Below are 11740 nucleotides of genomic sequence, written 5' to 3'. Positions count from 1 at the left end.
GGCACCGAAAACTAACCACACACACACACACACCACAACAACAACAACACATCCTTAAAAACTCGTGTGTGCACACCACTAACCAACGCTCAACTTGTGTGGGGATATCGCATGCACATCATCCTAACCAGCACCAGGGACAAATGCCATTTTGTTTTTAAAATTACAGCCCGACCCTGTGTGCCCTTGGCATAACACTGCATTCCATTCCATGCCACGCCCCCCCCCCCCCGCATCCATCGATTGCACTCACTTGCAACTCCATTTTGCAGGGATTTTTATTTTGGAAAATCGAAAGAAAGCAAAACCACACACAAACAAACCATGGAACGCCTGTAGTTTACATGCGAGACAGAGTGCCCCGCACACTCTAACTGCCCAGTTGCTAACCTAGTCTGCCTCCAGCATAGGAAACGAGTCCACCTGCACTTGCTTGCCTTTTCTGTCTCCACTTGTATTATGCTTCCTTTTGAACTCCTCACTAGTTGCACTTAATTTATTGGAAAGCCAGCTAAAGAGGGGTAGGTCTGAGTAGGTAAACCCTCTGCTACCCTTGGCCCAGTTAACTTCCATCAGCACCTTACTGACTAGTTTTGGAGAGGGAAGGGGGAAGTGAGGGTTGAAGGTCTCCTCCCCGCCTCCTAGTCCTCCCTCTCTTTCTCCTCTCCCCGCCCCCCCATCAAAAGATGTACAGGATAGGAGGGGCAAAGTTGCTGAAACAGATAAGAGGGCTGGTCTTTGTCCATCCTAAAGTTCAGCAATTGTTTGGTTTGGTTTTTTTTCCAAAGGGGGCGGGTCCATTATAGGGCTAGGCTGTGATAAACATATGCCTATTTTTGTCATTTGCAGCGAGATATTTTTCCTTACAGTAGGACCTTGCCAATCACGCAATAGGGTGCTGCCATCTCGACTTGATCACCTTCCAAAGCAATGCATATTTTGGGATGAGCCATCTCAGCATCTGAAAATGAGGTTGAATCGGGGACTGTACAGGCTCCATTCTCTTGCCACCTCTGATGGTGTACACCAATTGCACTGTAGTGTTTCCCCACCCCACCCCCACTACTGGATAGGCCTTGTCCCGCCTTTTGGACTGTACCATTTTACCAGCTTTTCTGGGGGTTGCAGTTGGGTGGCCAGCCAAGGGAATAGACCATAAAGTTGGCATATGTCAAACTGGGACTCTTGAGCTAGATTAGAAGAAACGATGCTTTGCCCTGGTCTTGATTCTGTTTTTGGTCCCCCCCCCACCCCACCCTGAGATGTAATGCCTTTAAGGCATTGGGCTTCCTAACTGTGAAGGGTTAAGTACGTAAGAAAAAGACCTGATGGATCAGGTCAGTGACCCATCTAGTCCAGCATCCTGTTCTCACGCTGGGTAACCTGATGCCTCTGGAAAACCTGTATGTAAGGCCTGAGCACGACAGTACCTTCTCCTCCTACAGTTTCCGGTTTTCAGAAGCATTCGTGTCTTTGACAGGGGAGGCAGAGGATAGGCCAATATCCACTGATCCTATTGTTGCCAGATCCTATTTCACGCTGAGCTCTTGGCCTTCAAAGATCTTCCTAGGACAGTGGTTCTCAACCTTGGGTCCCCAGATGTTTTTGGCCTACAACTCCCATGATCCCTAGCTCACAGGACCAGTGGTCAGGGGTGATGGGAGTTGTAGGCCCAAAACATCTGAGGACCCAAGGTTGAGAAGGGCAGTCCTAGGAGATAAAAGATTAGTGTGATATCCACTTGGTCAAGAGAGCCAGCATGCCCAGAGAACCACCTCCTCCAATAGGTTCCTGCAGTCCCAGGGGCGGGCCAACCCCCTGCAAGCTCTGTACTCAAGTTTTGAGAATGAAGAATGTAAGGCTTTGTGCCCCCAACACCCTCCGTTAATTCCCTCGTTGTCTATTCACTCTGTGTGCCCTTCCTTGTCCTGTTTCGGGTTTAGTTCTTGTTCCTTTTTTTTTTTAATGCTGACACTCTTGAAATCAAGATGCAAATGTCAAAACAGACAAACCAGGAGATGGATTTCAATTGCCAGCCCTCCCACCAAACTAATAAAATGTTGTCACTTCTCTAACCCCAGCGCCAGACCCAGGCTCTTCTGTGAATGGGGCCGTGGTGGGGAAGGATGGAAATGGGGCAGTGGGCTCTGTGTGTGCACACACTTTCCACTCTTTGCTGGAAACGCGAGGTTTCAAGGAGGAGGTTGGGGAAAGGTCAAATAAGAAGACCGTCTTAGTTCATAAACATCCTCTCCCAATTCTCTACAATGGCCAACCAACATGTTGCCATCAAGGATCATCTTTGGACTCTTACCCTCTCCTCCTCATTTCCTGCATAGGCCCAAATCAGAAAAATTATGGTTTGTGCCAGGGATAGGGCACCTGGTTCCCTTTAAGGGGTTGTTGGACCACACCTCCTATAAGATGGGGTTAATGAGAATTTGAGTCCAACAACATCTGGAGAACCATAGCTTGCTTCAGCTGTGAAGGGAAGATATCCAAGCAGGTGTGGAGAGGACCAAAACTTGTTCACATCAGCCAAACTGTGGTTTGGGCTTTCGGCTCAACCAGGCCCGCTTTTCAGTGGTGTGACCTGAAGGCAGCCCTCCCAGATCTCTTCATCCTTCAAGCGGTGGCTGGTGTGATGCAATTACGGTGATCCATCACCATAGACAAAGCCTTCACAATCACCTCACTAATTCAGGGCAACGGAGATCCTGCACACATTCAACTTTACATCCCGGCCCTTTGTGAATCAGCCCATCCATATGTTTGCAAGGGAGGATAAGTGCAGGAATGGGAAACCTGGGGGGGGGGCAGATATTGTTGGACTCCGGCTCCCATCACCCCCAGCCAGCATGGTTTCAATATCATTAGGCCCAAAATTGAATGGTGCGGATTGCTTTCTCCCTCACCTGATCCAACAGGGGAAAGTGGTGATGGATGAAGCAGGGGTGTGGCATGTATTACCTACCAGCAGCTTAAGACAATGCCTTGGAGAGGCTTCCCAGTAAAAAAGGGAATAAAGGCAATGATAACGGTCAACTTCGTAAAAGGTGGCTGCTTTTTTTGGGTGCTGTTATAAAGTTCTCTTTGTTCTCCCAAGTTAGCACGTCGTCAGGTGTGCCTGCTTTAGGAGCTGGAGGTGTTGTCATCCCCCTCAATATTCCATAGCAGGGAGCTCAGCACCTCAAATATTGAGAGGATGGAGGAGGCTGGACCATCGAGCCAAGCGTGACGCAGCATAAGAGAGGAGGAGCTGTGGCCATTGAAGCTGAACGGCACTGGGCAAGGCTGCTCCCCAAGGACGTGCTTCTTCCCAATGTCACATGTGTGCTGCACCACTTGGATCCCCAATCTTTGGCCCAAGGTGGCACCTCTGCACATCACTAGAACTTATGAGACTGGAACAAACTGGATCACCACATCCGTGTGTGTGTGTGTATGTGTACTAAGTGTTTGTGTACCACTTAATATGTAGTATGTATCATGAGGGAGAGGGACGCGGGTGGTGCTGTGGGTTAAACCACAGAGCCTAGGGCTTGCCGATCAGAAGGTCGGTGGTTTGAATCCCCGTGATGGGGTGAGCTCCCGTTGCTCGGTCCCTGCTCCTGCCAACCTAGCAGTTCGAAAGCACATCAAAGTGCAAGTAGATAAATAGGGAAGGTAAACAGCATTTCCGTGCCCTGCTCTGGTTCTCCAGAAATGGCTTAGTCATGCTGGCCACATGACCCGGAGGCTGTCTGCGGACAAACGCCGGCTCCCTTGCATTATAGAGCGAGATGAGTGCCGCAACCCCAGAGTCGTCTGCGACAGGACCTAACAGTCAGGGGTACCTTTACCTTTACCTTTTACCATGAGGGAGAGCTGAATCTCTCTTTGTTCCTCACCATTTCTCATTTTCCCAAGCTTGAATTCAGTTCTCCACATTCCTGGAGCAATGCAGTATTACTATTACTCTTTTTAAACCATCATGAAAATTCATTCATATGCAGTTCAGACTAACAAAGTTGCTTTCGCTAGCAATTTCCTCTAGCATACATTTTTGTATGTCATTTCCAATGATTTATTCATTTTTATGCACGTTATCCCCTAATATATGCATTTTAGTACACGCAGTATTGAGAGAGAGACCTGCATTGCGAAGTGTGAATTCCGGAGGATGATTGTGTGCCACTTCACGTATGGGTCCAAAAATGTGAATTTGGTGGTTTCCCATTCAAATGCAAACAAACCCAAAAATTCTCACCCACCTCCCTCTCATGGTGCCACCCAACAAAGTGCCCCCATTTTGCGTGAGCCATAGAGCCAGTTGGGTCACAGTTATTCCACTCAATGTTGTTAATGGAGCCAACTCAAGGTTTGAGGGACCTCTGGGCAAAATGTTTCTTGGGGGCCCTTCAAAACTATTCAGGGAGGGGGGCTTTGCAAGTGGTGGGCAGTAGCACTCTAAGCCCTGGCACATGGCTATCCATAATTTCAATTTCCCACAATTGTCTCTTACATAACATCACTCCAGGGCAGAGCAGGGAATTAAGGAGGTGGCTAGACCCAACACTAGGCCTCAGGGAGAGGAAATTCACAGGGTCCCCGGGAGCCTGCCAGTGACACGACAAGTGGGCGATGATCAAGGACAGCCTGTACTTCAGAAAGAAAGAAGAACAGCCGGTTAATCCTGCTTATCTTTACCACAAAGTGTTAACACGTGAAGAAAGGGTATCTCCCTGGTGAAAGCCCAGGAGCCGCTTCTAAGAGATGTCTGCATAGCTTGAGCACTTAGCGCCCTAAACAGTTTTGGAAGTGTTATTTCAGGTTTGTGCTCATTCTAGTTTTGAGATAAGACAGCCTGGGGAGTAAAGGTAAATGCCGCCATCACAGTCTCTCACTTGGAGTGCAATTTCTGGCAGCCAACATGGTGTCCTGCAGATATTTGGGGAGACCACAACTCCCATCAACCCTGGCCCTTGCCCATGCTCACTGGGGCTGATGGGAGTTGTAGTTCAGCAACACCTAGCAGGCCAAAGGCTCCCCACTCCTGTATGAGCCAATGCCAAACGAAGATGGGAAAGGGAGCAATGTACCGCGGCCAGATGAGGCCCTCAAGCCTGACCGTTCTCCGTGGCTAGCTAAAATAATGTCATCGCTCAGGCCACCAGCCAGCATAGCATAAAACAATGTAGAAATATTTCCAGAAATAGGAAAAATACAGGTGCTGCCTGTAAAATACAAAATCTAGTCTGTTTGGGCTTTCTGCATACAGATCCGTTCATCCCAGCACAAACTGTAAATAGATTTTCATAGCTGGTAGGGGATTACACGATCTCTTGCATCATTTGCTTGGATGAGTCATCCTCAAGCAAGATAAACCGGTTTACGAAGAATGGACTTGTGAATAATCCTATCAATCAAGCGCTCCAACCTTTTAAACTGCATATTGAGGGCTGAACAGACCAGAGGACCCAGCAGGTTGGAACTGAATGGAGGCAGATCTGCTTTTTGTTGACAGTAAGGGGAGGATCCTTCTTACGATGCTGATGCAGCCCCTCTGGGGTCATTTGTCTGGGAGGGCCTTCATGCAGAGGAGGCAGAACCCAAAGTGGGCAAGTTCGCTAGGAATAGACAAACCTGCCAGATTCAGCCTTTTTAGTTTCTCGTTGTACCAATCTTAAATTCGGTTCTTCTAATTGCGCCAGCGATTTGAACGTCCATCAGCTTTTTAGTGCAAATTTATCCTGATAAAGACATTCTTGCTTGTGGCTTTGACGAATACGCACCCTTTGCAAGCAACTTCAAGTTTAATACATTTCTCTATGCTATTTTCATTAATACATGCATTTTCATGCATACATTGCCCTGGTACGGGGATTGTTGCACACATACCGTGAGTTGCAAATTTCAGGGAAGCGCCGGTTTTGAAGAACAACTGTGTTTCGGTTCTCGTCTTATTTCAGAAAGTGGGGACTTGATGGGGTCACCTTTAAATGTGATCTGGATCTATTTTTTACCCCATCCCTAAAGGTCAGAACCAAAGTAGGCTCTCTACCGCTACCTTCCATTTCTGCCACCACTCTCCTCCCCCCCTTTTTTTCCACCCCTCCTCAATACTGTCATGAAATTAGACCGAGGTTCATTTGTGTCTCCAGTGCTGCCGGTTGCCCACCGCTGATTTCCAAATGAAGACTGGGAGGGAAATGTTTTACATACCTTAAGCCAGTGTGTCAGGCCAAACAAAGAGGCCTACTTGCTTCAAGGAGGAGAAGGTGAGTAATACGTCCAGGGAGAGAGTTGGGCAAAAGAAACCACAGTGGCCAACCCCCTTTTTAGTGGTGGGGATGTTAGAGAGACAAAGAGGTTTTTACAGGATCTTCCCTACTAACCCTAGAGCAACAGGGCTTATCTTATTGGTTAAGGGTCCAGTTCTGGGGGCAAGCCAGGTTAGAGCAAATGTCTCCCCTGAAAGCAAAATATATAAATATTGTAGCACCTAAAATACTGACATAAACTTAGGACTCAGCTGTACAGCTGCAAATAAAATGCATTAAGTGTGCTTTAAGTGCAATATAGAATGTGACACTAGACGGCGATGGTGACCCTTATGGAAAATTCAATGTATTTTTAAAAACGCGTAAAAAAAACATTTTCAGAACGGTTTTTTATATGTGTGTAGATTCCACCTTATTCTCCTAGGATGGGTCACTTGAAAATTACTGGGTGTTTTGGCAGATCACAGAGCTGACCCTATCAGGCAAAGTGAGGGGACTGCCTCAGGTGACAGATTTTGGGGGGGCAGCTTTGGCATTGCCCCAGCCATTCCTCCTAAGCCCTCAGAACATTCCCATCCATTGAAAGACAGAACTATGTTATGCTGCACAGCAGGGCTTGCCCAAAGCATTTTGGCACCTGAACCAAATCACAAAATAGCATCTCCCACCCCGCCAGGGAAGAAGGGGTGAGTGAAAGTGTTATGTACTGAAGTGCTCACCCTGGGCCAGGAGGGGGATACTGTAGATAGTTTTCACTCAGGTCCGCATATGCAAATAAGGAATTGAAGTTGCCATTCAGTGATTGGATAGTTACAGAAAGTTGTTACTGTTGCTTTGTAGTTGTGCTATATATAAGAAGGTTGGCTGAACCCTTCAGTTCAGTTCTGGCCTGTGAATAAACAAGAGCTGTCTGAAGAATCGCTGTGTCATCTGATATGTTCACCCACAACTTAAGAGAAAGCTACATCAGGAACAAGGAGTTAATAAAGAGCTACAGTGGGATCTGCTGCCCCTGTGGAACTTGCCACCTGAGGCGGTTGCTTCACACTGCCTCTACACAGACCTGTTCTCCTTAGTCTCAAGTATTGCCCCTTGTAGGACTCAGCAGGGTGGAGGATGGGGACTAAACAAGAGTACGTTCGCTCTGCCTCTCATTGGCTCTAGTGCCACCTGCTGTTGACCTCCCTGCCTTCCTCCCTACCAGTTCCAATGGGCACCAGCCAGCACTGCCTAAACTAACTGGCTGCCTCAGTGGAGGATTTTAACAGTGCTGCCAGCTGCCAGTCCAGTTGGCACACCCTTCACCTCTGGTGGCAAATTGTCTTGGGCTGGCCCTAGCAGACCACACTAGCTTTTTTTCTTCAGCCCCATTGTCAAAAAGAGTGAGGCAAAATCACAGGCCCTAGACCAGGCTGCTAAGAAGGACACTAAAACTACAAATCTGATCTGGTCAAAATGGCCTCTGTCTCTGTTGTCAGAATGAGGGGATAATAAAATCCAGGGCTAAGTACAGATACTTTTATCCGTTTTCTTTCCATGCCACAAGAACCACTGTGTGAGAACCTCCTTCTGTAATCCTCATAGAACTCTAGCCCAAAGGTTGCCATTAATTTAACTCTGAATTGATTTTAGAATGAATTGATTTTAGAATGTATTTCAATTAATTGATTGTGATTTTATGTAAACTGTGTTATTTTGACTGTTGTTAGCCACTCTGAGCCTGGCTTCTGCTGGGGAGGGCAGGATATAAATAAAAATATTATTATTATTATTATTATTATTATTATTATTATTATTAACTAGTCTATTTATTACAGCATAAACCCATGCCCTCCAACATTTCTCCAGTGAAAGCAAGGATTTCCTTTCCCTATTCATGATAATAATAATTTTAATATTTATACCTCACCCATCTGACTGGGTTGCCCCAGCCACTCTGGGCGGCTTTCAACATACTGTATATAAAAACATAATAAAACATTAAACAATTAAAGACCTCCCTATACAGTACTGTCTTCAGGTGTCTTCTAAAGGTTACTTACTGATCTGTTTAGAGATCAGGAGATCACTAAGAAGGCCCAAAAAGCCCTAAAGGATTATTTTGAGATCAATATGAACACCACAGTGGAAAAAAGAACTATCTGGGACGCAAGTAAGGCCGTGATGAGGGGGTTCCTGATACAACAGAACACAGTAAAGAAAAGGAAACAAAACGAAAGGAAAGATAAAATTTTGGAAAAAATCAAGGAGTTGGAGAAGAAGTTAAGACTTAATCCGAAGTCCCAGCCGATCCTGAGAGAAATCAAACTTTACCAAGCACAATATTGTAAACTGATAAATCAGGAAATAGAATGGAAAATCAAACTAATGAAACAAAAAACTTTTGAGTCGGCTAATAAATGTGGGAAACTGCTAGCTTGGCAGTTGAAGAGGAGACAAAAGTTAAACACAGTGACAAACTTAGAGATTGAAGGAAGATGTATCCAGAACCCCGGAGAGATTAGAAAGTGTTTCCAGAGATATTTCAAAAAATTATATACTCAAGGGCCACAAGATGAAGCAGCGATTAAACAATTTCTAAAGACAAATGGACTGGCAAAGTTGTCAGAAGAAAATAGATCAATTCTGAATGGCAAAATAACACGACAAGAGATTGAGCAGGCCATCCAAAACATGAAACAGGGCAAATCACCAGGACCAGATGGGCTGACCTCCAAGTACTATAAGACATTGAAAGACTATTTGATACAACCACTGATGGAGGTCAGCAATGAAATTTTAGAGGGGAAGAAGGCGCCAGAATCGTGGAAAGAAGCTTTCATCACATTGATACCAAAATCGGAAACTGAAAAGACACAGCTTAAGAACTACCGTCCCATCTCCCTTTTAAATGTGGATTACAAAATATTCGCAGACGTTTTGGCAAGTAGATTCAAGAGGGTTTTAAACAAAGTAATCCATAAAGACCAGGCAGGCTTTCTCCCAGGTAGACATATGTCTGCCAATACAAGGAACATTATAGATATATTGGAGCTTTTACAAACAGACATAAATACTAAAGCTGTTTTAATTTTTATAGACGCGGAGAAGGCCTTTGATAACATATCCTGGAAGTTTATGAAAGGGAATTTAAAAGAAATGGGAGTGGGCCGGGGGTTTGAGAATGGGATTGATGCAATATATTCAGAACAAAAGGCTAAACTGATAGTTAACAATGTGGTTACAGAAGAGTTTAAAATTGAAAAAGGAACACGACAAGGCTGTCCGATTTCCCCGTTACTATTTATCTCGGTCCTGGAGGTGCTCTTGAACACGATTAGAGGGGACAGGTTGGTGGAAGGGATACAGGTCGGAGCGAAACAATACAAACTTAAAGCGTTTGCAGATGACTTAGTTCTGACATTACAGGAGCCAGAATCTAGTACGAAAAGAGTATTACAATTAATCCAGGATTTTGGTCGGGTGGCGGGATTTAAACTAAATAAGCAAAAAACCAAGGTGTTGGGAAAAAACTTGACAGATATTGAGTCGGAACGGTTTCAGAGAGAGACAGAGTTAACTGTGGTTAAGAAAGTTAAATACCTAGGGGTAAACATAACAGCAAAGAATTTGAGTCTGTTTAAAGATAATTATGAAAAATGTTGGTCTGAAATTAAGAGAGACTTGGATAGCTGGTCAAAATTGAAACTTTCATTGTTAGGTCGAATAGCTGCTATTAAGATGAATGTATTGCCAAAAATGTTATTTTTGTTTCAGACATTGCAGATTGTAGATAAAACGGAGTGCTTCCGGAAGTGGCAGAAAGATATCTCCAAATTTGTCTGGCAGGGCAAAAAGCCCAGAATTAAGTTTAAGATATTAACGGACGCAAAAGAAAGAGGGGGCTTTGCCCTGCCAGACTTAAAGTTGTACTATGAAGCCGCAGCTTTCTGCTGGCTAAAAGACTGGCTACTTCTGGAGGACACGGATGTGCTGGATTTGGAAGGTTTTAACAATGCATTTGGATGGCATGCATATTTATGGTACGACAAGGTTAAGATCAACAAGGTCTTTAAGAACCATATTGTCAGAAAGCAATATTTAATGTCTGGACAAGATACAAAGACTTATTAGAAAACAAAACACCGAGGTGGCTGTCACCTTTGGAGGCCAAGGCCCGAAAAAGACCCAATATGGAGGCCAATTGGCCAAAATATTGGGAAATACTAGAAAGGGATGGAGACAATTGGAAACTGCAGAGTTTAGAGAAAATGAAAGATAAAGTGCGAGACTGGTTACACTATGCTCAGATTAAGGAAGTGTTTAAGATTGATAAAAAGTTAGGATTCCAGGTGGAGAAATCGAAACTGGAGACAGAACTGCTAGAACCTAAGACCAAGGTACTTTCAAAAATGTATAACTTGCTGCTGAAATGGAACACACAAGACGAATTGGTTAAATCGGCTATGATAAAGTGGGCCCAGGATATTGGGCACAACATTATGTTTGAGGACTGGGAAAGGTTATGGACTACCGGGCTGAACTTCACAGCATGTAATGCTCTGAAGGAAAATGTAATGAAAATGATATATAGATGGTACATGACCCCAGTGAAATTGGCTAAAATATACCATTCGTCTGATAACAAATGTTGGAAATGTAAGGAAAATGAAGGAACATTCTTTCACCTCTGGTGGACCTGCCCTAAAGTGAAGGCCTTTTGGGAAATGATATATAATGAGTTAAAAAAGGTATTTAAGTATACCTTCACCAAGAAACCAGAGGCCTTCCTTCTGGGCATGGTCGGCCAGAACGTGTTAAAGAAGGATAGAACATTTTTTATGTACGCTACAACGGCGGCAAGGATACTTTTTGCTAAGAGCTGGAAAACCCAAGATCTACCAACACTGGAAGAATGGCAGATGCAGCTGATGGACTATATGCAACTGGCTGAGATGACTGGCAGAATCCGCGACCTGGGAGAGGAGAGGGTTGAAGAAGACTGGAAGAAATTTAAGATTTATTTACAAAAGTACTGTAATTTGGTTGAATCCTAACAAGGAAGCCAGAGCAGAAATAACTGTCTACCATTAAATTATAATTTTTTATTTGAGTTTAACCTAAATATTGCACTTAAGAGTATAAACAAGATGATAATTTGCTTGGAAAAATTCGTTTTTAATGATGAAAGTGGAAGCGGGAGACGTGAGGGAGTCCGCAATAGAATGAAAAGATGTTATGAAACCTATTTCGTTTGTTAAATATGTATCTGTAAAAAATCTTAATAAAAATTTTTATTAAAAAAAAAAAAATAAAGGTTACTTACATCCTTGGCTCAGGGGGGTCACATAGCTCCATACCCCCCAACATTTCTCTGATGAAAATAGGGGTGTCCTAAGGGAAAGTGGGACATTCCAGGATCAAATCAGAAACTTGGAGGGCTTCTGTAAATCTGAGACTGTCCCTGGATAATAAGGACACTTGGAGGGTCTGTAAAC

At 44.4% G+C, this 11740-nt stretch overlaps 1 long non-coding RNA gene across 1 annotated transcript; it reads right to left on the bottom strand.

Moving 5' to 3' along the window:
* Nucleotides 1-1243: 1243 nt before the first annotated feature.
* LOC309374894 lies at nt 1244-2802 on the bottom strand. Its single transcript, XR_014170754.1, has 2 exons — nt 1690-2802; nt 1244-1566 (listed from the first exon to the last, which is right to left on the bottom strand). It is a non-coding gene; the product is annotated as an uncharacterized lncRNA (long non-coding RNA).
* Between the last annotated feature and the right edge of the window lie 8938 nt (nt 2803-11740).

The sequence above is a fragment of the Podarcis melisellensis genome (genome assembly GCF_964234715.1).
Source record: "Podarcis melisellensis genome assembly, chromosome: 8".
NCBI classification, from domain to species: Eukaryota; Metazoa; Chordata; class Lepidosauria; order Squamata; family Lacertidae; genus Podarcis; species Podarcis melisellensis.
Note: the sequence above shows the minus strand (reverse complement) of the source record. Positions and strands in the feature narration are given on the sequence as shown.